The sequence below is a fragment of the Caretta caretta genome, chromosome 28, assembly GCF_965140235.1.
Source record: "Caretta caretta isolate rCarCar2 chromosome 28, rCarCar1.hap1, whole genome shotgun sequence".
Lineage (NCBI taxonomy): Eukaryota > Metazoa > Chordata > Testudines > Cheloniidae > Caretta > Caretta caretta.
The window spans coordinates 16149300-16176940 of NC_134233.1; the positions used below are offsets into that span (position 1 = coordinate 16149300).

The window sequence follows — 27641 nt, forward strand, 5'->3', positions numbered from 1 at the left end:
AGTAAAGGGCGGCAGAGATTACTTACCCTGCCCTGATGGAGGGGCTAGGGGGGGTGAGGTTCTGTCTTTTACTGGAGTGCAGACAGCTGATTGAGGGGGTCGCCCTAAACTGAGCCTGACTCGCTGAACAGGGGGAGAGGGATGCTAAATGCCAGGGAAAAGAGGGGGGGATGACAGGTGTTTCTGTTTGCTGAGGTGGCTTGTGCCTGAAGATATGCTCTGACCTTTCCCTGTTCAGTGTCTGAAGGCAAAGCTAATTACCCTCCAGGGAGAGTTTGTTTCTGTTCAGTGATTAGCAGAGCGGAATTCCTGGCACGCGCCTCTCGGGGTTCTGTCCCAGACCTGGCGTCAGGACAGGGGTGCGAGGAAAGCCAAGGCAGCGGATGTACTGGCAGTGAGGTTCCCGGCTGCCCAGGGCAATCGCGAAGAGCTGAAATCACTGAACACCTGGGTTAAGCAGGGGATCCTCAGAGCACGGCAGGTCTGCACAGCAACCCCAGAGACTTCTGAGGTGGGAGGTGAAGCCCTGCGAACACACCTCTGAACGCTGGGTCTGCACGGACCAAGTACAGCCAATTGCGAGTGGGGTGCCATGGAGGGACAGGGGTGAGGTGTGTTAAATGGGCGTTTGTGTGTCAGACTTTCCCACTGCCAGGTGGGAAACTGAGGCAAAGGACACTGCCCAATGCCCTGTGGGGTGGGGTTTTTGCCTACGGTTGCAAGCTTTTGAATGTGACTGTCGCATTTTCCCAAACTAATGCGTCGTTCCCTTTCCCGTTTATGAAAAGGTCTCTTTTGTTATACACTGACCAAGACCTTGTCAACGCTCCCGGGTACGTCAGTATAACGGACTTCGCTCTGGGGTGGGAATGAGCCACACCCCAAGTAACGGAAGTTACAATTTAGGAATTAGTGGATAGGAGCCCTATATCTAATTCCAAGATAAAGAAAGAAAAAGATATATATATACAAACTCCAGTTAAAGCCACATTTTAAACTTCTATGTAAATTTAGAGCAGTGGTTCTCAAACTTTTGTACTGGTGACCCCTTTCACACAGCAAGCCTCTGAGTGCGACCCACCCCTTATAAACTAAAAACACTTCTTAATTTATTTAACACCATTGCGAATGCTGGAGGCAAATCCGGGTTTGGGGTGGAGGCTGACAGCTCACGACCCCCCATGTAATAACCTCGCGACCCCCTGAGGGGTCCTGACCCCCAATTTGAGAACCCCTGATTTAGAGCAATCAGGAGCTTATACAGCAAGATATTCCCAATCCCAAACCTTGAAGTATCAGGTCTGGAGCTTTAACGCAGATCTCAGAAACACAGGTTTGCTACGTCGTACGCTGTCTTTAGCAGAGTTAAATAAAATCTTCTTAAATTGTTTTTCACTCCACTAAAAATCACATTTATTTTACTGAATTCTAACAATATGCAGCTAAGGTTTTTTCTCTTTTATTGAGAAAGGGAATTTAGTTTTCTAATTATTTTGGCACTTGTTTACCGATCACAATCCTGTACGTGACTCACTCCCCGTTCACTCCAACATTGGTATTAATATCCCACTGCATTTACTTCTGTTAGAAGAAGAGCAGGGGGACCAGAGGCGGATTGAGTAAACTGGCTTCTTTATTGCGGTTCTTGTTCCCCTCGACCCAGTAAGCCCTGAGTTAATTGCATGACACTTTTTTAGTTAACTTAATATGTAAATATTTATATTCACTACAACACTCCCCAAACCCTTCTTGGGTGATATGAATGCCCATATAATGAATATTCATAGCTATAAGCCGAATAGGATTCTATGAGCCCCTATTAGGGGGAGGGATAGCTCGGTGGTTTGAGCTAAACCCAGGGTTGTGAGTTCAATCCTTGAGGGGGCCATTTAGGGATCTGGGGCAAAAATTGGGGATTGGGCTTTGAGCAGGGGGTTGGACTAGATAACCTCCTGAGGTCCCTTCCAACCCTGGTCTTCTATGTTTACGGCATTAAGCATATCGTACAGACATTTTTGAAGACACATGTCTTTGCAGTAATTGCAGCCACAGATTCCCTTGATCGGCCGTTCACAGGGATGGGGCCATGACCCCGAGCTGGTTTATGTAGCTGGGAAAGGAAGGGAGGGGGAGATAACTCTTCTTCACAGGAAGGGTTTCCTTTAGACCACCACATTGCTTTTGCAGCTGCATCGCTTAGCTATCCTCAACAAGCTGCAGGAGCGGGCAAGGGGTGACACCCTACCTGCCCTCCTCTGTTAACCCGTACGTAGCCCAACAGCTCTCACACAAATTTTAAGTTAAGCTACTTTACAGCTGTCCCTAAAAATACAATTTGAAAATATGCGACCTTCATCTGCAGAGTGTCTACCGTTTTGTAAAAAGAAGAGGAGGACTCGTGGCCCCTTAGAGACGAACCAATTTAGGAGGGGAGGGGATAGCTCAGTGGTTTGAGCACTGGCCTGCTCAACCCACGGTTGTGAGTTCAATCTGAGCGTAAAGCTTTCGGGAGCTACACCTCACTTCACCGGCTGCAACAAGGTTTGTGCTTAGGTAATTTTCCTTAACTGGCCCTGCTAAGGTGAGTACAGGCTAGAAGGATACGCTTATTGGTACCGTTTTAAATAATGAATGACAAAGCACAACACGGTAATCACAGTAATGACGATAATTACTCCAGCCAGGACAGGCTGGGCATTTTAGCCCCCACCCCTCAAAGAATTAAATTGAATTAAACGCACAGACCGGTCGAAAACCGAAAATAACGGCCCTGCGATCCTTCGCGAACTTCGAAAGACTAAAATTACAGAGAATGTAGGTGCCCGGAGCGACCCCCCCCAACACTAATACACCTGTGTGTCGGGGGGAGAGTGTGAGAGACTGTGTGTGTGTGTGTGAGAGAGAGAGAGGGACAGTGTGTAGTGGGGGAGTGTGAGAGAGAGTGACAGAGTGTGTGCTGGGGGAGTGTGCGACTGTGTGTGTGAGAGAGAGAGAGAGAGAGAGAGAGAGTGGGTGTGAGACAGAGAGAGAGAGAGTGTGTATTAGGGAGTGTGAGAGAGACAATGGGTGTGTTGGGAAAGTGTGGGAGGCAGTGGGTGTACTGGGGGAGTGTGAGAGAGTGTGTGGGGGGAGAGACAGAGAGTGTGTTGGGGGAGTGTGAGACACAGTGGGTGTGTGGGTGTGTGTGTGTGTGTCGGTGTGGGAGGTGTGGGGGTGTATGTGTGTGTGGGTGTGTGTGTGTGTGTGGGTGTCGGTGTGGGAGGTGTGGGGGTGTATGTGTGTGTGGGTCTGTGCTGGGGGAGTGTGAGACACAGTGGGTGTGTGTGGGGGGGGTGTGTGTGGGAGGATGTGGGGGTGTGTGTATGTGTGTGTGGGTGTGTGTGGGGTGCGTGTGGGGGTGTGGGGAGTGTGTGTGGGGGTGTGTGTGTGGGGGGTGTCTGTGTCTGTGTGTGTGGGGGGGGGTGTGTGGGGTGCGTGTGTGTGTGGGGGGGGGTGGTGTGGTGTGTGGGGGGGTGTGGGGGTGTGGGGGGGCTGTGTGTGTGGGGTGCGTGTGGGGGTGTGGGGAGTGTGTGTGTGGGAGTGTGTGTGGGGGGTGTCTGTGTCTGTGTGTGTGGGGGTGTGTGTGTGGGGTGCGTGTGTGTGTGTGTGGGGGGTGGTGTGGTGTGTGGGGGTGTGGGGGGGCTGTGTGTGTGGTTGTCACGGAGTTCCTGGGCGATGCTCTGGAACTGCTCCCCATGAAGTCAGTCAGGACTCTGGGGTAGTCGCCTTTCTGTGAGCAGCCTGTCTTCAGGACACACAGCTCACACAGCTTCCACCTTCCTGGGTCTGACCTCGGAGCATTCAGCATCCTCTGCCTCTCCGTGCGCTTCCCACAGCGAGTCCGCTCAGGCGGGGCTCCTGGGGAAGCCAGAGGGTCCTGCCCCCCAACTCCGCAGTCAGACGTGACTCTCAGCCAGCCAGTAAAACAGAAGGTTTATTAGATGACAGGAACATGGTCTAAAACAGAGCTTGCAGGTGCAGAGAACGGGACCCCTCAGCTGGGTCCATTCTGGGGGGCAGTGAGCCAGACAACCACGTCTGCACTTCACTCCATGTCCCAGCCAGCCCCAAACTGAAACTCCCTCCAGCCCCTCCTCCTCTGGGCTTTGTTCCTTTCCCGGGCCAGGTGGTCACCTGATTCCTTTGTTCTCCAACCCTTCAGCTCTCACCTTGCAGGGGGGAAGGGCCCAGGCCATCAGTTGCCAGGAAACAGGGTGTCGGCCATTCTCTGTGTCCAGACTCCTGCACACACATGCCCTCTAGGGCTCTGCAATGATCATACACCCTTACCCCACCACCTAGATACTTAAGAACTGCCTAGGGGAAACTGAGGCACCCCCACACTATTCAGAGGAAACATTAAGAACAGTCCCACTTCGTCACATCTCTCCCCCCTTCGAGATCGAACTGAGCGGGGTCACTTTAGCCGGTGACCTGGGGAAGTTCGAAGCCACCAACGTTCCCATGGATGCCCCAGCATCTCTCCCATTCCTTGGTAGGAGTTACACCAGGCCCTTCCAGTTTCACGCCCTCCCTTAGATCAGGGGTGGTCGATAGCACTCGCAGGCCGCATGTGGGAAGGTTTCTGCAGCCCATGCCCTTTGGCCACCCCAAGAATGTCTCCCCATTGACCATCACCTTCTACTCCCACTGGAGGTCCGGGGGGCCTGGCCCCAGGAAACTCCACACAGACATATAGGTTGGGGTCAGGAGTGGGAGCCTGTCCACATCCCCAACCACCTGGCTGACGGAGTCTATGGCCTTGGGACCCAGCAAGGGAGCTAGACACCGGGGCTTTTCCGCAGGGTCCCCTTGGTTCAAATCGCCAGCCTGCTCAAAGGCAGTGAGGTGGGCATCCACACCCCCCCCCTCCTTAACCAGGGGCAGCAATTTAGTCTCGAGGTTCCCTGCGGAACTGGCCCCCCGGGATCTATCCCCACTCACCCCGGGGAGGTCCCCTAGGCCTCTCCGCCCCACCACCGCCAGTTCATGCTGCTGCTGCTTCTGCAGCTCTTTCTCGGGCTCTCGCTGTCTCCCACGGTCCTCTTGCTCTCTCAGACTCAGCTGCAATCCCGTCCGTCTTGATCCCCCGATGGGGAACCCGATCATGAAGACCCTCGTCTGGTCGGGGACAGGAGTCTTGGCGATGCCTGGCTCCCGCTTCAGCTGCTCCCAGATCCTGCTATAGCCCCAGTTGGGGTCAGGAATCTGTTCCTTAGAGCGGTCATCCTCCTCCAGCTGCACGATTAACTCTGCTTTGGTGAACTTTCCAATGCTCAACCCTCTCTTTCTGCACAGGGTTACAATGTCCTTCTTAAGGAGACGGTGACAGGCCATCACTCCGCTCCTCCCAAGTTGTTGTGGACTCACAGGCCCGTGTGTTCTCAGCTCCCCACGGTTTCCAGGGAGAACCCCTAGTGTGCCAGCCCTTCTCAAGGTCACCACCTCTTTGCCAGGGTCGAGCTGCAGACTCCTCCGCCCCTGAGACTGCTCACTGCAGTCCCCAGGGGGACCCCATTACTGCACAGTACTTCTCGCTGGTCACACACTCCCAGGGGTTAACCGCCCCCCGAAACCGCTCCTCTCTGAGCCTTCAGCAGGCCTGGTCCTCGGCAATCCCCCTTCGTGTTACTGCTCCCCAGTCACTTACTGCAGGAAGCGCCATCCACGGGGTGCAGTACATCCCACCACTGCCACCAGTTGTCACGGAGTTCCTGGGCGATGCTCTGGAACTGCTCCCCATGAAGCCAGTCAGGACTCTGGGGCAGTCGCCTTTCTGTGAGCAGCCTGTCTTCAGGACACGCAGCTCACACAGCTTCCACCTTCCTGGGTCTGACCTCGGAGCATTCAGCATCCTCTGCCTCTCCGTGCGCTTCCCACAGCGAGTCCGCTCAGGCGGTGCTCCTGGGGAAGCCAGAGGGTCCTGCACCCCAACTTCGCAGTCAGACGTGACTCTCAGCCAGCCAGTAAAACAGAAGGTTTATTAGACGACAGGAACATGGTCTAAAACAGAGCTTGCAGGTGCAGAGAACGGGACCCCTCAGCTGGGTCCATTCTGGGGGGCAGTGAGCCAGACAACCACGTCTGCACTTCACTCCATGTCCCAGCCAGCCCCAAACTGAAACTCCCTCCAGCCCCTCCTCCTCTGGGCTTTGTTCCTTTCCCGGGCCAGGAGGTCACCTGATTCCTTTGTTCTCCAACCCTTTAGCTCTCACCTCGCAGGGGGGGAAGGGCCCAGGCCATCAGTTGCCAGGAAACAGGGTGTCGGCCATTCTCTGTGTCCAGACTCCTGCACACACCTGCCCTCTAGGGCACTGCAATGATCATACACCCTTACCCCACCACCTAGATACTTAAGAACTGCCTAGGGGAAACTGAGGCACCCCCACACTATTCAGAGGAAACATTAAGAACAGTCCCACTTCGTCACAGGGGGGTGGGGGGTGTCTGTGTCTGTGTGTGTGGGGGGGTGTGTGGGGTGCGTGTGGGTGTGGGGGGGCTGTGTGTGGGGGTGTGTGGGGGGGCTGTGTGTGTGTAGGGGGGGGTGCGCGCTGGGGGAGGGTCGCACAAAGGGCGCGGTCCCTTGACGCTCTGCTCTCACCTGCCCGAGTTTGGCCCCGTCCAGCCCCAGCAGCCCCCCCCCCCCCATTCCCGACCCCCACGGAGCAGCGCAGACTCCTGCCCCCCCGACCCCCGGCTCAGCGGAAACCCGGGGGGACCCCCCAACACATGCTCTGCAGGCAGGAGGCTCCTGGGTTCAGCTTGGCCCGGGCCAGGCCTGGGGGGGGCGAGGGGGCAGGAGCAGGGGCAGCTGCGGGGGGGTGAGGGAGCAGGAGCAGCTGCGGGGGAGGGGGCAGGAGCAGGGGCAGCTGCAGGGGGGGCGAGGGGGCAGGGGCAGCTGCGGGGGGGAGGGGGAAGGGGCAGCTGCGGGGGAGGGGGCAGGCGCAGGGGCAGCTGCAGGGGGGGCGAGGGGGCAGGGGCAGCTGCGGGGGGGAGGGGGCAGGTGCGGGGCAGCTGCAGGGGGGAGGGGGGCAGAAGCAGGGGCAGCTGCGGGGGGGAGGGGGCAGGCGGAGGGGCAGCTGCAGGGGGGAGGGGGCAGGCACAGGGGCAGCTGCAGGGGGGGAGGGGGGCAGAAGCAGGGGCAGGTGCAGGAGGGGCGAGGGGGCAGGGGCAGCTGCGGGGGGGGAGGGGGCAGGGGCAGCTGCGGGGGGGGAGGGGGGCAGAAGCAGGGGCAGCTGCAGCTATCTTCCCCCCCCCGCCCCAGCTCTGACCCCACGGCCACCCCGCCTCCTGGCGTGGCCCTGCTCTCTGCCGCAACCCCCCCACAGAGCCCAGACCACCCCCACGCCCCAGCTGGGTCCCGGCAGCTCCCCTCTGGGCCTGTGCGAAAGCAGCCCCTAACTTCTCCCGCGCGCGGGCAGGGCTGCGTGTCCCGGCCTGGCCCCCCCCGCGCCAGGTCTCCGCGCGTCCGGGAGGGAAACCTCCGGCTCTGGCCGTCTTTGCTCTCCCTGGGACGTCTGTCCCTGCTCGGGGCGAGCCGACGTCGGGGTGTGGGGAGTTTTCCCCCTTACGACCGGGGAAGGGCAGAGAGAAGAGGGCTTCTCGCTCTCTTTCTGTCCTCTCCGTTCTCTGCCCCTTCCTTTCCTTCCAGGGTCCCCCCGGGCATGGCAGGTCGGGCAGCGACCCCCTCCCTGCACCCAGGACCCTGGAGCCTTTGCAGCAAAAGGATCCCATGGGATCAGCAGCGAACAAGGGACTTTGCCACCGCCCAGGAGAGCCCAGCCGGGGACTAACGGCAGCTCTGGGCTTTGCCTCTCGCCCTTCCTGGGAATCAAGGTCCCGTCTTTACAGAGCGCTAAAGAAGCCTCAGCCCTGCCCTCCCCCGGTCTGAATTAATGTCCCATTTCCAACTATGTGCTCAGAATAAACGAATGGTTTGAGCATGGGCCTGCTCAACCCGGGGTTGTGAGTTCAATCCCTGAGGGGGCCATTTAGGGGTGTGGGGCAAAAATTGGGGATCGGTCCTGCTTTGAGCAGGGGGTTGGACTAGACACCTCCTGAGGTCCCTTCCCACCCTGCTATTCTATGATATCTATGATAAATGTTCCTAACCCAGGTGAGTGGAGTTAATTCAGTTCTCAGCTTGAGTCCTTCACCTTCTTTCCTTAGGGCATTGCACCACCATGGGGGTGTTTCATTTCCCTCCCCAGTTTCACACAGAGACACAATTTCCCTTGCACAGATCCCTGAACAGCAAAACCTCCCCGTGTCTCTTGTCCGAGCCCGGGCATTCAACTCCATTGAACCCTTCCGTCCTGCAATGGCACTGGGCAGACAGAGGGGACGCGGCCACCTGCATCCCTGGCGGCGAGACCTTCGCTCTCCTCTTTCTTCATGCTGCTGCTGTTATTCCGTGATATGTCAAGGATGGAACAAAAGGCCTCCAACCCCCTGAAAAAGCTCAGTGCCCAGGAGAAACCCTGACCCCTGCCGTTGGAATCACTGGCGTGCTGGCGAGATATGATGGGGAAAGGGGCTGTCTGAATGGCCAAGGGGGGGGATGAATCTGCAGCCATGGCATGAACCACAGACACACGCTCCTCACGCTCCAGCCAGGAGGGAGACCGGCAGGAATGCCCGCTGGTCAGCCCTGGACCCACTCGCACACCCGCCCAGCCTTGAGGCTGCCGGGGAAGCTGGTCTGAGCAAAGAACGGGCAAGGAGCGTGCGGTGAGAACAGAGCCACGGCACAGAGAGACCAGCCCGGGAGCCCGGGACCTGTGGCCGAGTGGTTAAGGTGCTCGAGTGTCCATCCCTGGGGTCTCCCTGCGCGGGTTTGAATCCGGCCAGCCGCGGAAGTGCTCGAGTCGGGCGGCCTGCAGTTTTACTGCCTGAGCATCCCTCAGGCCAACCCGCGCCAGGCTGGGCCTGACTCTTGGGCTGTCTACACTTAAAACATCACAGCACTTCCCAGTCGCCGCTCACTGCGGGGATGGGAGGAGTGGTCCTGTCCCTCTAGTTAATTCACTTCCCCGTGGGGTTAACAGAGGAATTCTTCCATCCACCTAGCGCTGTCTACACCAGGGCTTAGGTCAGTTTAACTACGTTGCTCAGGGGTGTGGATTTTTCACACCCCGCAAGAGACAGAGCTTTGCCAGTGTGAGTTCCCGGTGGAGACCAGTCCTTAGATCTGTCTCTTTCAGTGTGTGCAGGGAACTGCGAGAGTAAAACATCGACGCACACATACAGAGCCCGAATTCCCCAGGTTTAATCTTCCAGAAAGTCACAAAATTCAGTTCATTCTTGCATAGGGAGGGAAAATAAAGGTAATGCTATTTTTCTGATTGATTAAATGAAGTTTAGAGATTAGTTATTTCCATTAAAATTAATTACTGATTCCTCGAAACAACACCCTAGCATTAAATAAGAACAGAGACAAACCTTGTCACGAAAGGCGAATTTCTCAAATGATCTGCAAAATATTATTAATTTCTAATCCGCCCCTTAGGAGATCTGGGCATCTCCAGTTTAACCGCTCTGCCTCCACCTTCCCAGGAGAAATGCCGTTCTTGGACATTCCCAGGCTCGGAAATCTGTGAAATTCAGACTATGAGCAGCAAACCTGGCTCCCCGCACCAGGAGGGATTTGGGAGTTTTGTTCCTTTCGCTTTGTCCTTTCCAATAACACAGAGAAATGTTTATGAACTGTAGGGCTGTCAAAGGATTACAAAAATTAATTGTGATTAATCTCAAGATTAAAAAAATCATCACGATTACATTTCAAATCGCACTGTTAGGCAATGTCACCAGAAAGTGAGACCAGGGGTTCGCATGGCAGTGTTGTAGCCGGCATTGCAAGGTATTTACGTGCCAGATACGCTAAACATTCGTAGGCCCCTTCGTGCTTCGGCCACCATTCCACTGTATGCTTTGGATTTTGTGCTGCAGTTGAAATCAATATATTTGAAAATGTAGAAAAACATCCAAAAATATTTATAACAAAGTTACCTTGCTATTCGGTTATTGTTTAAAAGTGTGGTTAAAACTCTGATTCATCGTGATTCATTTTTTAATTGAGTGAATTTGTTTGTTCTGAGTTAATCGCTTGAGTTAACTGAGATTAATTGACAGCCCTAATAAAAAGCCAAGCCCTCCCCTCCTCAGCCAGCCAACAAACAGGGGCGGGGAGTGGGGGGGGGAATGTGCCAGGCAGCAGAGACGGCGGAAAAAAATGAAACGACAGAAAGCCTTCACTGCAAATTCATAGCCCCTTAGCCCAAGCCTGGTGAGCCAGAGTCAGGTGAAACATGCCAGATGTGGTGACGTTTTATTGCAGTGTAGACGTATCCTAGCATCTTGTCTACACTGCGATGAGAACACCCAGGGCACCTGTCTCAAAGCCCGGGGCAGCTGGCTCAGGCTTCTGGGGCTGCAGGGCTATAAATTTACAGTGGAGACACACGGGCTTGAACCTCACGAGGGGTGAGGGTCTCCGAGCCCAGGCTCTAGCCTGAGCCCAAATATCTACCCTGCCTTTTTTAGCCCCACAGCCTGAGCCCCAGGAGCCCAAGCCAGATGAGCCAGGCCGCAGGGCTCTTCTCATAGTACAGAGGCACTCTCGGGGTGTGTCTCCAATGCAGTGTCAGCCCAGGGTGAGCAGAACGCGAGTTAGCAGCCCCTAGATTTGCTAATTTCCACCTTGCGTATCTGCAATACCTTGCTTCGGAATTGTTGAAACTGGGTCCCAAACCGGGGGATCCCCTGTCTGCACTGCACGAGGGCCCATTATTTCACCAGACGGCGAAATCAGAACAGAGACCAATTTCGTCAGTAAAAGCTAATCTCTGAAACGACCCTCCAAACGGCGTGCATTCCCACCCCCACCGGGGCTCTGTGTGCACTCCACGGGCATCTTTCCACTAGGAATCATGCTCTGGGACATCCTCAGACGTGGCCATTTCTGAAAGAGAGACTTTGAACAGCAACCCGCCCAGCCTCTTACCGCCGGGGCGAGCTCCGGGGTGACCTGGTGGCCGGACGGGAATTAAGCCCGGGGCTAGGAGACGGGCAGGGCGACCCTTGGCGGAGGAGGGTCCGCCCAGCCCCTTACCGCTCGGGTGAGCTCCGGGGTGACCTGGAACCCGTCTCTGCTCACCCAGCGGGTCTTTTGGGCTTTGTTCATCCCATTTAGTCTTGTACAATGGCACAGAGAACTTCTTTTTAACAGCCAAACTTTCCTGTCCTGTCCCTCCCTGGCTAGCCAGTGAGCTGGCAAAAAGTTTCCCAGCAGCACTGACTTTGGGAAGTGTTAAATCTAAACAAGCAGCTCAGATGGGGTGGCCGAGTGGTTAAGGCGATGGACTGCTAATCCATTGTGCTCTGCACGCGTGGGTTCGAATCCCATCCCCATCGGATGGTTTTAGTCTCCTTCCCACACACCCATCTCCACGCAACACCAAACTTCACCAGCGAGCCTGCTGCATCTCGACTCCAAACACAAGCCGGCCTTATCAGGCCCACGGGGCGGGGGGCTGGCAGAGGCAGGTGTTGGATGGTTTAAATTACGCTGACAGGCACCAGGCTTGACAATCCAGCCTTAGGCAGGACCTTGCAGGGGGCAGAAATCCATGGTGGTCTATCCACCCAGGCTCAAATCTTGCCAACGACAGAAGCATTAGATTTCTGGTTTTTGCAGATCTGGTGCTTGAGCATCCTTACTCCATTTTAATCGCACTGTTAAACACTAATAGAATACCAATTGAAATGTATTATAAATACTTTTCTACATTTTCAAATACATTGATTTCAATTACAACACAGAACACAAAGTGTCCAATGCTCACTTTATATTATTATATTTCATTACAAAGATTTACACTGTCAAAAAGAGAAACAAAAGAAATCGGGGTTTTTTTTTTCAATTCCCCCCCAGACAGGTAGTGTTGTGCAATTTCTTTATTGTGAAACTGCAACTTACAGATGTAGTTTTTTGTTACATAACTGCCCTCAAAAACAAAACCATGGAAAACTTTAGCGCCCAGAAGTCCACTCAGTCCTTCTTCTTGTTCAGCCAGTTGCTCAGAGAAACAAGTTTGTTTGCATTTACGGGAGATAATGCTGCCGGCTTCTTCTTTACAGTGTCACCTGAAAGTGAGAACAAGCGTTCGCATGGCACTGTTGTGGCCGGCATTGCAAAGTATTTCATGCCAGCTATGCTCAGTGTGTGCATGCCTCTTCACGCTTCGGCCACCATCCCAGAGGACATGCATCCACGCTGACGACACTCATTTAAAAAATACTACATTTGTGACTGAACTCCTTGGGGGAGAATTGTATGTGTCCCGCTCTGTAGTTTTATCCGCATTCTGCCATGTGTTTCATGTCCTGGCAGTCTCGGATGATGAGCCAGCCCGTGTTCGTTTTAAGAACACCTTCACAGCAGAGCTGACGAAACGCAAAGGAGGTACCAATGTGAGATTTCGAAAGACAGCCACAGCACTCGACCCAAGGTTTAAGAATCTGAAGTGCCTTCCAAAATCTGAGCGGGATGGGGCATGGCGCATGCTGTCAGAAGACTTAAAAGAGCAACGCTCCGATGAGGAAACTACAGAACCCGAACCACCAAAATAGAAAATCAGCCTTCTGCTGGTGGCATCTGACTCAGCCGATGAAAATGAACGCGCCTCCGTCTGCACGGCTTTGGGGCGTTAGCGAGCCGAACCCGTCCTCAGCAGGTGTGTGTGCATAGTTTGGCCCCATCACTGCAAGACTCCCGCAGCAGCCTCTGTCCCATTAGGGGGAGTTGAACCCCAATGTGATACCCCCCAACCTGTCCTATGACCGTCCCCTCCCCTCACGCACCCTGGAGTCACAGTGCGGGAGGGGAGCGTCACACATTGGCACAGACGCTCTGCAGAGTCAGGGTGCTGAGAAGTTACTTCCCCCCGTTTCCCACTGCGGCTGAGCACAGCTGCCTGCCGTCAACCTCCCGTCACTCAGGTTCAACAAGGATAAGGGCAGAGTCCTGCACTTAGGACGGAAGAACCCAATGCACAGCTACAGACTAGGGACCGAATGGCTCGGCAGCAGTTCTGCGGAAAAGGACCTAGGGGTGACAGTGGACGAGAAGCTGGATATGAGTCAGCAGTGTGCCCTTGTTGCCAAGAAGGCCAATGGCATTTTGGGATGTATAAGTAGGGGCATAGCGAGCAGATCGAGGGACGTGATCGTTCCCCTCTATTCGACATTGGTGAGGCCTCATCTGGAGTACTGTGTCCAGTTTTGGGCCCCACACGACAAGAAGGATGTGGATAAATTGGAGAGAGTCCAGCGAAGGGCAACAAAAATGATGAGGGGTCTGGAACACATGAGTTATGAGGAGAGGCTGAGGGAACTGGGACTGTTTAGTCTGCGGAAGAGAAGAATGAGGGGGGATTTGATAGCTGCTTTCAACTCCCTGAAAGGGGGTTCCAAAGAGGATGGATCTAGACTGTTCTCAGTGGTGGCAGATGACAGAACGAGGAGTAATGGTCTCAAGTTGCAGTGGGGGACGTCTAGGTTGGATATTGGGAAACACTATTTCACTAGGAGGGTGGTGAAGCACTGGAATGCGTTACCTAGGGAGGTGGTTGAATCTCCTTCCTTAGAGGTTTTTAAGGCCCGGCTTGACAAAGCCCTGGCTGGGACGATTTAGTCGGGGATCGGTCCTGCTTTGAGCAGGGGGTGGGACTAGATGACCTCCTGAGGTCCCTTCCAACCCTGATCGCCTATGAGTCTACTCTACTTCCGCCTTGTATCTCGCTCTCCCAGCCTGCGTTCCTCCCCAACCCAGCCAGCCTATCTCACGGAGACCCGGCTCGCCGGGCTGCTGCCTGCCCCCTCTGCCTTAGCCAGCCCCGGCAGCTTGCAGGCCCTACCCGCTCCTGGAGCCTCTCTTTTGTGGCGTCAAACGCCCGATCTTTCAGCCGCAGCCCTGAGCTTTTCCAAGTCACCCCGACGGCTCTCAGAGCACGCTGGGCTCCTGTCTCCGGCTGCGACCGCGATTTCCATTGACCTCTGTGACGTTTTCTGCCAGCCCCTGCCCCGCAGCTCCCAGCCCCTGCCCGGGTGGGGGGACCCCGCAGCTGCCCAGCTGCCCCACGGGCTAGGGGGACCCTGCAGCAGCCCAGCCCCATAGGCAGGGGGACCCCAGAGTTCTCATGCGCTGCAGCAGTGGGGGACCCAGGACCCCCAGCAGCCATGGGTGTGAGCCCACCTCCTCCCTTTTGTCAGGGATATTTTTCGTGAAAGCCAGGGACAGGTCACGGGCTTCCGTGAGTTTTTGTCTGTTGCCCGTGACCTGTCCCTGGCTTTTTACGAAAAATCTTTGTCACAAAACCTTAGCTGCACACAAGACGTTTTTCCGGTGGAGCCATGAGCTTGAGTCCTTGAGCTTCCTTTAAATTCAGTCTCAGAGGAAAACATTTATTCGAACAGGGTGAAATGTGTACCGAGATGTCACAGCCTCCCTCCCATGAACAGCTCTCTCTCTCTCGCTCAAGGTCCCCGTCCCCACAGCTCATGGAGAGTCGGGCCAAGGCGGGCGGGAGCTGGACAGAATCCCAGAGCCGTGTGAACGAAGGGAGGAAACGGGAACAGACTGCCCAGCTGCAGACTCTGCTCCTGGTGGGGTGGCAGAAGGCAGGAGAGGGGCAGGAGGTTTTCCCTGCTAGGAAGGAAGGACTCATACATGCTCATGGGACTTGGCTCAGGGCTGCGGGAGTTAATGGGGATGGCGGCACCCAAGGGTGCTGTTCCACGTTTTCCCACTGTCCAAAGCGCAGGGTGTCTGAGAAATATGTCAGTCCTTGCCCGTTACTTTTTCTCTGACTCAGTGAATGCAGCTGCTGCTCCCGGGCCTCTCCCAGGAAAATACCATTTCCGTGTAAATGTCTACAAGTGTAATAGAAGGGAGTGAAACGGGCCAGAACCTAAGGAAAGAAACAGCGTGCTTCTGCCCTGTGAATTCATGGAGAGTGAGTCTCCTCTTTGCCATGGGGAAGCGCCCCCCACCCTGACCCTTCCCTCCACCACCAGCCAGCACCGCCGGGGCCTGGTGCCTTCGTGGCTGTGGTGTGTGAGTGTCACTCAGCGCAAGGAGGTGGCCAGTCTCTTCCTGGCTGAGTGGCTGCGTTTACACCTGTCTCTGAGGCCTGAGTCAGGCCAGCTCGGCCCCCAGCCCCAGGCTGGCTCAGGGGCACGGGTCCCTGGGGGACCAAGGCTGTGGGCAAGGCGGGTGGCTTCTCCCTCGCTCGGATCCCCAGGCGCTCTGTGTGGGGGCACCTCGGGGTACTGTGTGCGGGCGCTTTGCGGGCAGGCAGGCTGGGTTCAGTCTCCACGGGCTGTTTCCTTGGCTGCAGCTGCCTGGCGGTGTTGGACTTCAACTCCACCAGGCCAGCTCTGTGCAGGTTTGAATGCTGCCTGCCTTAGCTGCAGAGTCCAAGCAAGGCAATGAGCAAGCCGGGGGGACAGGGCACCCCATGCAGGAGCGAAGGGCTGTCAGCTGGAGGGGCTCGGGTGCGGCAGAGAACCCAGGACAATGGGTGGGGGGTTGGGGTTGGGGGGCGGTGCCGCAGCCCGGGGGGTGAGTGGGTCTGGAGGCCCGGCTCCCCGTGTCCCTTTAAAAAACCAGGGTCTTTCTGTGCACGGAGCTCAGGAGAGAAAATTGAGACAGACCCAGCCTGGAGTGCTTGGTAAGCCGGGTGCAAGCCAACAATCCCTGTGTAATAAGGGTAAGTTCATTCATCTAGGAACGACGAATGCAGGCCATACTCAGAGGCTGCGGGAGCCTAGCCTGGGAAGCAGCGACTCCGAAAAATAACCGAATGACACCATTTCTCTTGTAAAACAATCCTTCCTCAGAACAGCCACCAGGCAGAAGAGAGACTGCTTTTCCCAGGAGAGGCTAATGTCCCAGACCACCCTCCAGCTGGTCTGAATTCCCTCCACCCCTCTGTGAGCGCTCTGGGCCCCTGCGGTTTAATTGGTCCATGTCCATCTCCCCATTCGAAGCGCTGATTTGGACGCTGGCGGATGTGGCCATTTCCGAAATACAGACGTTGCACAGCGATCCCGTCTCTGCACCTGCAAGGGGTATTTTGGGGGGGGACGGGGACGGTGGGGGTTCATTGCACTTAGACTTCTACAATAGCGCCGAAAACTTTCTTAAATTGCCAAACGTTCCTGTCCTGGCCAGCCGGCGAGCTGGCAAAAACTTTCCCAGCAGCACTGACTTTGGGAAGTGTTAAATCTAAACAAGCGGCTCAGATGGGGTGGCCGAGTGGTTAAGGCGATGGACTGCTAATCCATTGTGCTCTGCACGCGTGGGTTCGAATCCCACCCTCGTCGGGTGCTTTTTAGGCTCCTTCCCACATGACCCTCTTCAGTTCAGTGACAGGCCCCCACACGCGCACGCCCAGAAACCTTCACAAAACAATAAACCTCCCCAGCGAACCTGCGGGATCCCTGCTCCTCTGACTCGGGAAACAAGCCGGCCTTGGCAGGCCCAGCTGCAGGCTGGTTTAATTTGCACTGACAGGCCCCAACCTGACACCGGGGCCAGCCGTGCCTCGCACCTGGGAACGGGCAGAAACGTGCCCAGTGGGAATGAATGTTACACTTTCTGATAGTCTAAGGGGACTGTTGGCCCTTTACTAAAACTCAGTGCGGGGGTTTTGCTTGGCTAGCTCCCAGTCCCAAAGGAACGGGGACGGGCGGGTGGGGAATCAGGACCCTGAGACTGACAGTCCAGGTGGAGAGGCCAACGCTTCCAGTCAGCGTGATTGACGGGGCGGGCAGGCTAACCAGAGACCTTTGCAATTTCCCCCTTATTTTTTAATTGGTCGCTGTTGAATAAATTGCATTTGCTTCGAGCTTTATGCAATGATCAGTGGGTCCGGGAAGCGCCCAGAGTGGAGAGCGCATCCCGGGGTGGGCACACCCTAGCCTCTGTGCTATGTCAAGATGGGGGGGTCGAGCCCCCCACCCAGGAATCCTGGGCCCAGCCGAGTTGGGGTTACCAGGACTCTGCCAGACGGGGGCCACTGTTGGAGAGAGAACGGCGATTTTCTTTGTACCGACCCAGGAACAGGACATGAGCCAGCTCTTTCTCCATTGCAAAGGGAACAGCACGCAAAGACCTGCTGGGGCTCAGCCAGGCTGATCCCCCGGAGCAGCTCGGCACCCCCCTGCTCCGACGGCAGCCGCTGATGGGGCTGGGCCCTCCGACAATCCTGCCCTGGGCAGGGCCGTGCAGGGGGCAGACTATGCCAAAGAATGGCTGCTTAGCAGGTAATGGTCTATCAGCTCTGCTTTCACCTGGCTGAGACAGCCTCTTACCCTTTGTCTCTGAGGAATTGGTTTGGCCACTCCCCAGAGTTGTCTGGAAAGGGCTAGCACCAGCAGGAGAGTGAATTTGTGTGGGGGGGTGGAGGGTGAGAAAACCTGGATTTGTGCTGGAAATGGCCCACCTGTTGATCACTTTAGATAAGCTATTACCAGCAGGACAGTGGGGTGGGAGGAGGTATTGTTTCATATTCTCTGTGTGTATATAAAGTCTGCTGCAGTTTCCACGGTAAACATCTGATGAAGTGAGCTGTAGCTCACGAAAGCTCATGCTCAAATAAATTCGTTAGTCTCTAAGGTGCCACAAGTACTCCTTTTCTTTTTGCGAATACAGACTAACACGGCTGTTCCTCTGAAACCAGACTTTTAGTCGTGATCTCAGCTTGTGTTTATAACTTCATATACAATGCTGCTATGTGCATTTTGCCAGGATATTAACTGAGTTTTTAAATGATACCTTACAAGGCACACTTTTTACAAAGGTTATTAGGGTGTAAGGTATGAATACAGTTGTATATTCTGTCAGTTACCTGCTCTATTTTTTGGAGCCCCTTTGATGAAGAATGCCTAGCTTTGTGCATTTTCAGCAGAAATGTGGATAGTTACATCCCTCATAAGCACAGTGTGTGTGGCATATTTGAGCATCCTGGGAGCTGGCCCCAGGACTTTATTGCTTTAAAATGGGCTGGGGTTAAAATAATGGAACATTCTGTGTGACAGATATCTCATGAATTCACCCAATATCCCATGTTTTCTTTCCCCTACAGCCATGGCATGAACCACAGACACACGCTCCTCACGCTCCAGCCAGGAGGGAGACTGGCAGGAATGCCCGCTGGTCAGCCCTGGACCCACTCGCACACCCGCCCAGCCGTGAGGCTGCCGGGGAAGCTGGTCTGAGCAAAGAACGGGCAAGGAGCGTGCGGTGAGAACAGAGCCACGGCACAGAGAGACCAGCCCGGGAGCCCGGGACCTGTGGCCGAGTGGTTAAGGTGCTCGAGTGTCCATCCCTCGGGGTCTCCCTGCGCGGGTTTGAATCCGGCCAGCCGCGGAAGTGCTCGAGTCGGGCGGCCTGCAGTTTTACTGCCTGAGCATCCCTCAGGCCAACCTGCGCCAGGCTGGGCCTGACTCTTGGGCTGTCTACACTTAAAACATCACAGCACTTCCCAGTCGCCGCTCACTGCGGGGATGGGAGGAGTGGTCCTGTCCCTCTAGTTAATTCACTTCCCTGTGGGGTTAACAGAGGAATTCTTCCATCCACCTAGCGCTGTCTACACCAGGGCTTAGGTCAGCTTAACTACGTTGCTCAGGGGTGTGGATTTTTCACACCCCGCAAGAGACAGAGCTTTGCCAGTGTGAGTTCCCGGTGGAGACCAGCCCTTAGATCTGTCTCTTTCAGTGTGTGCAGGGAACTGCGAGAGTAAAACATCGACGCACACATACAGAGCCCGAATTCCCCAGGTTTAATCTTCCTGCACTTTCCGGACAGCCACAAAGTTCAGTCCACTGTTGCATCGGGAAGGGAAATAAAGGCAACGCTATTGTTATGATTAAATAAAGTTTACAGATGAGTTATTTACATTAAAATTAATTATGGATTCCTCTAAATAACACCGTATTATGACATAAGAACAGAGACAAACCTTCTCACTAAAGGCAAATTTCCAAGACGATCCGTAAAATATTATTAATTTCCAATCCTGACCCCAAGGGAGGTCTGGACATCTCCAGTTTAACTGCTCTGCATCCACCTTCCCATTAGAAATGTTGTTCTTGGACATTCCCAGACTTGGAAAACTGTGAAATTCAGACTACGAGCAGCAAACCTGGCTCCCCGCACCAGGAGGGACGTGGGAGTTTTCTTCCTTTCACCTTACAGTCACACAGAGACAGTTTTACAAAAAGCCAAACCCTCCCCTCCTCAGCCAGGCAAGGAGCTGGGGGAGATGTTACGGGCAGTAGAGGCCACGGCAACAATTCAATGACAGCAAACCCATCCGCAAGGTGCCCAAGTAGCTAAAGCAACGGGCTGGTTCTCTCTGGTGTCATATTTGTTGGCCACTTGCATGGTTCTCGCTTCTCTCCACAACAACCGCCTCCCTCCTTCCGTTCAACGAGAGCCCCGCCCGCATTTCCTGCTTCTCACAAAAAGCCGGTGGACACTGTGCGGGGCGCAGAGCTGCACCAGAGGGAACCAGAGAAGCACCCTGAGGTGGAGGCCGAGCCGAGGGTGACCAGACAGCAAACATGGGGTGGGGGTGGGGGTAATAGGAGCCGATATAAGAAAAAGACCCAAAAATCGGGACTGTCCCTAGAAAATCGGGACATCTGGTCCCCCTAGCAGAGCCGCAGCAGCGAGGGGGGAGAGGTGCAGGCCAGGAGGTGGGTGCATGGCTCAGATGGGGTGGCCGAGTGGTTAAGGCGATGGACTGCTAATCCATTGTGCTCTGCACGCGTGGGTTCGAATCCCATCCCCATCGGATGATTTTAGTCTCCTTCCCATACGCCCATCTTCGGTCCAGGGACAGGCCCCTACACGCATAACACGACAAACCTCACCAGCGAGCCTGCTGGATCCCTGCTTCGGAGACTCAAAACACAGGCCAGCCTTGGCAGGCCCAGGTGTTGGATGGTTTAAATTACCCTGACAGGCACCGGCTTGCTACCTGGGCCTGTCTGGCTCCCCACACCCTTCAATACTGCTAAACACCATGGCATTGGGCAGGCATGGCATTCGGCTGATTATTCACCAGGACCCCCCAAATCTTTCCCAGTCACTGCTTCCCGGCATAGCATCCCCCGTCCTTCAGTAGGGCCGACAGTCCTTGCTCCGACATGTGTCCATTTCCATTGAGCGTCATTAAAACACCTTCTGTTTGCTTGCACCCAGCTAACCAAAGGACCCAGATCAGTCGGTATCACTGGCTGGATTTTCTCGCCTGAGCGGAGGGCAGAGAAAATCCTCGTTTTCTAAAGAGACTCGGGGAACCCAGAGCGGAAGAGCTGGGACTCCAGACTCATTCAGCCCCCCAACACCACATCTTGGGGGGGCAGGGGCTGCGGGTCGGGAGTGAGGGGCACCGGCAGGGCTGGGGGGGGGGCAGGGCTGGGCTGGTGGGGGCTTCGGGTCGGGAGTGAGGGGCACGGGCAGGGCTGGGGGGGCACGGCTGGGCTAGCAGGGCCTGCGGGTCGGGAGTGAGGGGCACCGGCAGAGCTGGGGGGGGCAGGGCTGGGGGAGCCGGGGGCTGCGGGTCGGGAGTGAGGGGCACCGGCAGAGTTGGGGGGGGGCAGGGCTGGGGGAGCAGGGGGCTGCGGGTCGGGAGTGAGGGGCACCGGCAGAGCTAGGGGGGGCAGGGCCGGGGGAGCAGGGGGCTGCGGGTCAGGAGTGAGGGGCACCGGCAGAGTTGGGGGGGGCAGGGCTGGGGGAGCAGGGGGCTGCGGATCAGGAGTGAGGGGCACCGGCAGAGTTGGGGGGGGCAGGGCTGGGGGAGCAGGGGGCTGCGGGTCGGGAGTGAGGGGCACCGGCAGAGCTAGGGGGGGCAGGGCTGGGGGAGCAGGGGGCTGCGGGTCAGGAGTGAGGGGCACCGGCAGAGCTGGGGGGGGCAGGGCTGGGGGAGCAGGGGGCTGCGGGTCGGGAGCGAGGGGCACTGGCCGAGCTGGCAGGGGGCTGCGGGTCAGGAGTGAGGGGCACCGGCAGGGCTGGGGGGGGCAGAGCTGGGCTAGCAGGGGGCTGCAGGTCGGGAGTGAGGGGCACCGGCAGGGCTGGGGGGGGCAGAGCTGGGCTAGCAGGGGGCTGCAGGTCGGGAGTGAGGGGCACCGGCAGGGCTGGGGGCCCCAGGGCTGGGCTAGCAGGGGCTGCGGGTCGGGAGTGAGGGGCACCGGCAGGGCTGGGGGGCCCAGGGCTGGGGTAGCAGGGGCTTCTGGTCGGGAGTGAGGGGCACCGGCAGGACTGGGGGGCCCAGGGCCGGGCTAGCAGGGGGCTGCGGGTCGGGAGTGAGGGGCACCGGCAGAGCTGGGGGGGGCAGGGCTGGGGGAGCAGGGGGCAGCGGGTCAGGAGCGAGTGGCACGGGCAGGGCTGGGGGGGCAGGGCTGGGGGAGCAGGGACTGCGGGTCAGGAGTGAGGGGCACCGGCAGAGCTGGGGGGGGCAGGGCTGGGGGAGCAGGGGGCAGCGGGTCAGCAGTGAGGGGCACCGGCAGGGCTGGGGCGGGGGCAGGGCCGGGCTAGCAGGGGGCTGCGGGTCGGGAGCGAGGGGCACGCGCAGGGCTGGGGGGGCAGGGCTGGGGGAGCAGGGGCTGCGGATCAGGAGTGAGGGGCACGCGCAGGGCTGGGGGGGCAGGGCTGGGCTAGCAGGTGGCTGCAGGGCTGGGGCGGGGGCAGGGCCGGGGTAGCAGGGGGCTGCGGATCAGGAGCGAGGGGCACTGGCAGAGTTGGGGGGGGCAGGGCTGGGGGAGCAGGGGGCTGCGGGTCAGGAGTGAGGGGCACCGGCAGAGCTGGGGGGGGCAGGGCTGGGGGAGCAGGGGGCTGCGGGTCGGGAGTGAGGGGCACTGGCCGAGCTGGCGGAGGGCAGGGCCGGGGGAGCAGGGGGCTGCGGATCAGGAGCGAGGGGCACTGGCAGAGTTGGGGGGGGCAGGGCTGGGGGAGCAGGGGGCTGCGGGTCGGGAGTGAGGGGCACCGGCAGAGCTGGGGGGGGCAGGGCTGGGGGAGCAGGGGGCTGCGGGTCAGGAGTGAGGGGCACCGGCAGAGTTGGGGGGGCCGGGCTGGGGGAGCAGGGGGCTGCGGGTCGGGAGTGAGGGGCACCGGCAGGGCTGGGGGGGGCAGGGCTGGGGGAGCAGGGGGCTGCGGGTCAGGAGCGAGGGGCACCGGCAGAGTTGGGGGGGGCAGGGCTGGGGGAGCAGGGGGCTGCGGGTCGGGAGTGAGGGGCACCGGCAGAGCTGGGGGGGGCAGGGCTGGGGTAGCAGGGGGCTGCGGGTTGGGAGTGAGGGGCACCGGGAGATCTGGGGGGGGCAGGGCTGGGGGAGCAGGGGGCTGCGGTTTGGGAGTGAGGGGCACAAGCAGAGTTGCGGGGGGGCAGGGCCGGGCTAGCAGGGGGCTGCGGGTCGGGAGTGAGGGGCACCGGCAGAGTTGGGGGGGGGCAGGGCTGGGGGAGGAGGGGGCTGCGGGTCGGGAGTGAGGGGCACCGGCAGGGCTGGCGGGGCAGGGGCTGCGGGTCGGGAGTGAGGGGCACTGGCAGGGCTGGGGGGGCAGGGCTGGGCTAGCAGGGGGCTGCGGATCGGGAGCGAGGGGCACTGGCAGAGTTGGGGGGGGCAGGGCTGGGGGAGCAGGGGGCTGCGGGTCAGGAGTGAGGGGCACCGGCAGAGCTGGGGGGGGCAGGGCTGGGGGAGCAGGGGGCTGCGGGTCGGGAGTGAGGGGCACCGGCAGAGCTGGGGGGGGCAGGGCTGGGGGAGCAGGGGGCTGCGGGTCAGGAGTGAGGGGCACCGGCAGAGTTGGGGGGGGCCGGGCTGGGGGAGCAGGGGGCTGCGGGTCGGGAGTGAGGGGCACCGGCAGGGCTGGGGGGGGCAGGGCTGGGGGAGCAGGGGGCTGCGGGTCACGAGCGAGGGGCACCGGCAGAGTTGGGGGGGGCAGGGCTGGGGGAGCAGGGGGCTGCGGGTCGGGAGTGAGGGGCACCGGCAGAGCTGGGGGGGGCAGGGCTGGGGTAGCAGGGGGCTGCGGGTTGGGAGTGAGGGGCACCGGGAGATCTGGGGGGGGCAGGGCTGGGGGAGCAGGGGGCTGCGGTTTGGGAGTGAGGGGCACCGGCAGAGTTGCGGGGGGGCAGGGCTGGGGGAGCAGGGGGTTGCGGGTCGGGAGTGAGGGGCACCGGCAGAGTTGGGGGGGGGCAGGGCTGGGGGAGGAGGGGGCTGCGGGTCGGGAGTGAGGGGCACCGGCAGGGCTGGCGGGGCAGGGGCTGCGGGTCGGGAGTGAGGGGCACTGGCAGAGGTAGGTGGGGCAGGGCCGGGCTAGCAGGGGGCTGCGGGTCGGGAGAGAGGGGCACGCGCAGGGCTGGGGGGGCAGGGCTGGGCTAGCAGGGGGCTGCGGGTCGGGAGTGAGGGGCACCGGCAGGGCTGGGCTGGCAGGGGCTGCAGGTCAGGAGTGAGGGGCACCGGCAGAGCTAGGGGGGGCAGGGCTGGGGTAGCAGGGGCTGCGGATCAGGAGTGAGGGGCATGGGCAGAGTTGGGGGGGGCAGGGCTGGGCTAGCAGGGGGCTGCGGGTTGGGAGTGAGGGACACCGGCAGAGTTGCGGGGGGGCAGGGCTGGGGGAGCAGGGGGCTGCGGGTCGGGAGTGAGGGGCACCGGCAGGGCTGGGGGGGGGCAGGGCTGGGGGAGCAGGGGCTGCGGGTCAGGAGTGAGGGGCACCGGCAGAGCTGGGGGGGGGCAGGGCTGGGGGAGCAGGGGGCTGCGGGTCGGGAGTGAGGGGCACTGGCCGAGCTGGGGGGGGCAGGGCTGGGCTAGCAGTGGGCTGCGGGTTGGGAGTGAGGGGCACCAGCAGAGTTGCGGGGGGGCAGGGCTGGGGGAGCAGGGGCTGCGGATCAGGAGTGAGGGGCACCGGCAGAGTTGGGGGGGGCAGGGCTGGGGGAGCAGGGGGCTGCGGATCAGGAGTGAGGGGCACCGGCAGAGTTGGGGGGGGCAAGGCTGGGCTAGCAGGGGGCTGCGGGTCGGGAGTGAGGGGCACCGGCAGGGCTGGGGGGGGCAGGGCTGGGGTAGCAGGGGCTGCGGATCAGGAGTGAGGGGCACCGGCAGAGCTGGGGGGGGCAGGGCTGGGGGAGCAGGGGGCTGCGGGTCAGGAGCGAGGGGCACGGGCAGGGCTGGGGGGGCAGGGCTAGGCTAGCAGTGGGCTGCGGGTCGGGAGTGAGGGGCACCGGCAGAGCTGGGGGGGGCAGGGCCGGGGGAGCAGGGGCTGCGGATCAGGAGTGAGGGGCACCAGCAGAGCTGGGGGGGGCAGGGCTGGGGGAGCAGGGGGCTGCGGGTCGGGAGTGAGGGGGCACCGGCAGAGCTGGGGGGGGCAGGGCTGGGGGAGCAGGGGCTGCGGATCAGGAGTGATGGGCACCGGCAGAGCTGGGGGGGGCAGGGCTGGGGGAGCAGGGGGCTGCGGGGTCAGGAGCGAGGGGCACGGGCAGGGCTGGGGGGGCAGGGCTTGGCTAGCAGTGGGCTGCGGGTCGGGAGTGAGGGGCACCGGCAGAGCTGGGGGGGGCAGGGCCGGGGGAGCAGGGGCTGCGGATCAGGAGTGAGGGGCACCAGCAGAGCTGGGGGGGGCAGGGCTGGGGGAGCAGGGGGCTGCGGGTCGGGAGTGAGGGGCACCGGCAGGGCTGGGGGGGGGCAGGGCTGGGGGAGCAGGGGCTGCGGGTCAGGAGTGAGGGGCACCGGCAGAGCTGGGGGGGGCAGGGCTGGGGGAGCAGGGGGCTGCGGGTCGGGAGTGAGGGGCACCGGCAGAGCTCGGGGGGGCAGGGCTGGGGGAGCAGGGGGCTGCGGGTCGGGAGTGAGGGGCACCGGCAGAGCTGGGGGGGGCAGGGCTGGGGGAGCAGGGGGCTGCGGGTCAGGAGCGAGGGGCACGGGCAGGGCTGGGGGGGAGGGCTGGGCTAGCAGTGGGCTGCGGGTTGGGAGTGAGGGGCACCGGCAGAGTTGCGGGGGGGCAGTGCTGGGGGAGCAGGGGGCTGCGGGTCGGGAGTGAGGGGCACCGGCAGAGTTGTGGGGGGGCAGGGCTGGGCTAGCAGTGGGCTGCGGGTCGGCAGTGAGGGGCACTGGCCGAGCTGGCGGAGGGCAGGGCTGGGGGAGCAGGGGCTGCGGATCAGGAGTGAGGGGCACCAGCAGAGCTGGGGGTGGGCAGGGCTGGGGGAGCAGGGGGCTGCGGGTCGGGAGTGAGGGGCACCGGCAGGGCTGGGGGGGGCAGGGCTGGGGGAGCAGGGGGCTGCGGGTCAGGAGCGAGGGGCACGGGCAGGGCTGGGGGGGCAGGGCTCGGCTAGCAGTGGGCTGCGGGTCGGGAATGAGGGGCACCGGCAGAGCTGGGGGGGGCAGGGCCGGGGGAGCAGGGGCTGCGGATCAGGAGTGAGGGGCACCAGCAGAGCTGGGGGGGGCAGGGCTGGGGGAGCAGGGGGCTGCGGGTCGGGAGTGAGGGGCACCGGCAGGGCTGTGGGGGGCAGGGCTGGGGGAGCAGGGGCTGCGGGTCAGGAGTGAGGGGCACCGGCAGAGCTGGGGGGGGCAGGGCTGGGGGAGCAGGGGGCTGCGGGTCGGGAGTGAGGGGCACCGGCAGAGCTGGGGGGGGGCAGGGCTGGGGGAGCAGGGGGCTGCGGGTCAGGAGCGAGGGGCACGGGCAGGGCTGGGGGGGAGGGCTGGGCTAGCAGTGGGCTGCGGGTTGGGAGTGAGGGGCACCGGCAGAGTTGCGGGGGGGCAGGGCTGGGGGAGCAGGGGGCTGCGGGTCGGGAGTGAGGGGCACCGGCAGAGTTGGGGGGGGGCAGGGCTGGGCTAGCAGGGGGCTGCGGGTCGGCAGTGAGGGGCACTGGCCGAGCTGGCGGAGGGCAGGGCTGGGGGAGCAGGGGCTGCGGATCAGGAGTGAGGGGCACCAGCAGAGCTGGGGGGGGGCAGGGCTGGGGGAGCAGGGGGCTGCGGGTCGGGAGTGAGGGGCACCGGCAGGGCTGGGGGGGGCAGGGCTGGGGGAGCAGGGGGCTGCGGGTCAGGAGCGAGGGGCACGGGGAGGGCTGGGGGGGCAGGGCTCGGCTAGCAGTGGGCTGCGGGTCGGGAGTGAGGGGCACCGGCAGAGCTGGGGGGGGCAGGGCCGGGGGAGCAGGGGCTGCAGATCAGGAGTGAGGGGCACCAGCAGAGCTGGGGGGGGCAGGGCTGGGGGAGCAGGGGGCTGCGGGTCGGGAGTGAGGGGCACCGGCAGAGCTGGGGGGGGCAGGGCTGGGGGAGCAGGGGGCTGCGGGTCGGGAGTGAGGGGCACTGGCCGAGCTGGCGGAGGGCAGGGCCGGGGGAGCAGGGGCTGCGGATCAGGAGTGATGGGCACCGTCAGAGCTGGGGGGGGCAGGGCCGGGGGAGCAGGGGGCTGCGGGTCAGGAGCGAGGGGCACGGGCAGGGCTGGGGGGGAGGGCTGGGCTAGCAGTGGGCTGCGGGTTGGGAGTGAGGGGCACCGGCAGAGTTGCGGGGGGGCAGGGCTGGGGGAGCAGGGGGCTGCGGGTCGGGAGTGAGGGGCACTGGCCGAGCTGGCGGAGGGCAGGGCTGGGGGAGCAGGGGGCTGCGGGTCGGGAGTGAGGGGCACCGGCAGGGCTGGGGGGGGCAGGGCTGGGGGAGCAGGGGGCTGCGGGTCAGGAGCGAGGGGCACGGGCAGGGCTGGGGGGGCAGGGCTCGGCTAGCAGTGGGGTGCGGGTTGGGAGTGAGAGGCACTGGCCGAGCTGGGGGGGGGCAGGGCTGGGGGAGCAGGGGCTGCGGATCAGGAGTGAGGGGCACCAGCAGAGCTGTGGGGGGGCAGGGCTGGGGGAGCAGGGGGCTGCGGGTCGGGAGTGAGGGGCACCGGCAGGGCTGGGGGGGGGCAGGGCTGGGGGAGCAGGGGGCTGCGGATCAGGAGCGAGGGGCACGGGCAGGGCTGGGGAGGCAGGGCTCGGCTAGCAGTGGGCTGCGGGTCGGGAGTGAGGGGCACCGGCAGAGTTGGGGGGGGCAGGGCCGGGGGAGCAGGGGGCTGCGGATCAGGAGCGAGGGGCACTGGCAGAGTTGGGGGGGGCAGGGCTGGGGGAGCAGGGGGCTGCGGGTCGGGAGTGAGGGGCACCGGCAGAGCTGGGGGGGGCAGGGCTGGGGGAGCAGGGGGCTGCGGGTCAGGAGTGAGGGGCACCGGCAGAGTTGGGGGGGGCCGGGCTGGGGGAGCAGGGGGCTGCGGGTCGGGAGTGAGGGGCACCGGCAGGGCTGGGGGGGGCAGGGCTGGGGGAGCAGGGGGCTGCGGGTCACGAGCGAGGGGCACCGGCAGAGTTGGGGGGGGCAGGGCTGGGGGAGCAGGGGGCTGCGGGTCGGGAGTGAGGGGCACCGGCAGAGCTGGGGGGGGCAGGGCTGGGGTAGCAGGGGGCTGCGGGTTGGGAGTGAGGGGCACCGGGAGATCTGGGGGGGGCAGGGCTGGGGGAGCAGGGGGCTGCGGTTTGGGAGTGAGGGGCACCGGCAGAGTTGCGGGGGGGCAGGGCTGGGGGAGCAGGGGGTTGCGGGTCGGGAGT

General features: G+C 60.9%; 1 protein-coding gene and 3 non-coding genes across 4 annotated transcripts in view; 3 read left to right on the forward strand and 1 right to left on the reverse strand.

The window, feature by feature from the left end:
- Positions 1-27641, reverse strand: part of LOC142068369 (uncharacterized) — a 295529-nt gene that overhangs the window by 164509 nt on the left and 103379 nt on the right.
- TRNAS-GCU (transfer RNA serine (anticodon GCU)) lies at positions 11370-11451 on the forward strand. Its single transcript has one exon. It is a non-coding gene; the product is annotated as a tRNA-Ser (tRNA).
- On the forward strand, positions 16344-16425 carry TRNAS-GCU (transfer RNA serine (anticodon GCU)). Its single transcript has one exon. It is a non-coding gene; the product is annotated as a tRNA-Ser (tRNA).
- On the forward strand, positions 19820-19901 carry TRNAS-GCU (transfer RNA serine (anticodon GCU)). The gene has a single exon. It is a non-coding gene; the product is annotated as a tRNA-Ser (tRNA).